This window comes from Teleopsis dalmanni, chromosome 2 (assembly GCF_002237135.1).
Source record: "Teleopsis dalmanni isolate 2A chromosome 2, ASM223713v2, whole genome shotgun sequence".
Taxonomy (NCBI): domain Eukaryota; kingdom Metazoa; phylum Arthropoda; class Insecta; order Diptera; family Diopsidae; genus Teleopsis; species Teleopsis dalmanni.
Window position 1 is genome coordinate 77,628,018 of NC_051847.1, and position 684 is coordinate 77,628,701.

General features: G+C 28.2%; 1 non-coding gene across 1 annotated transcript; it reads right to left on the reverse strand.

Moving 5' to 3' along the window:
• Positions 1-133: 133 nt before the first annotated feature.
• Positions 134-213, reverse strand: Trnal-uag. The gene has a single exon. It is a non-coding gene; the product is annotated as a tRNA-Leu (tRNA).
• Positions 214-684: the final 471 nt, after the last annotated feature.

The window sequence follows — 684 nt, forward strand, 5'->3', positions numbered from 1 at the left end:
ATATATATATACATATATACATATATATATGCTTATAACGATATATTTGATTTAATTAATGTATACATATAATTATATACATTGTTTCTAACGCATTTACAGATGTATTAAAAAAAAATCAAATAAAAAATTCTGACAGTGGTGGGATTCGAACCCACGCCCTTTCGGACTGGTGCCTAAAACCAGCGCCTTAGACCGCTCGGCCACACTGCCTTCTGCGGAATGGACATTAAATGTGGTATTTATATTATCAAGACATCCTTATAAATCGAAAAATCATTAATCTCTCCTACATTAAACCACTTTTCATCTATATTAAAACAATATCAATAGAAAGTTTACTTTCACATATAAATACATGAAATGTGATACCAATTATGAAGACGATTGGTATAAAGATCGATTTCTAAGATCTTTAAAGTTTGTCTAGAAATGAAGATGGTTCCTGAAACTCTTTACAATATATAGTAAATAATGAAAGAGTTAGTTTTATTATAATATTGTGTATTTTTTTAGTAATGTATATTAGTAGTGTAGTGTATAATTATTTGGCTATCTTAAAACACTACAAATTACAGTCAAATACGAGTATTATTTCGTAATGTGAACTTTTAATAGAAGATCTTGAAGAAACCTCGGTATTTGTTGATAGTTTGAATCAGTAAGGAATTACGGTGATTAGGT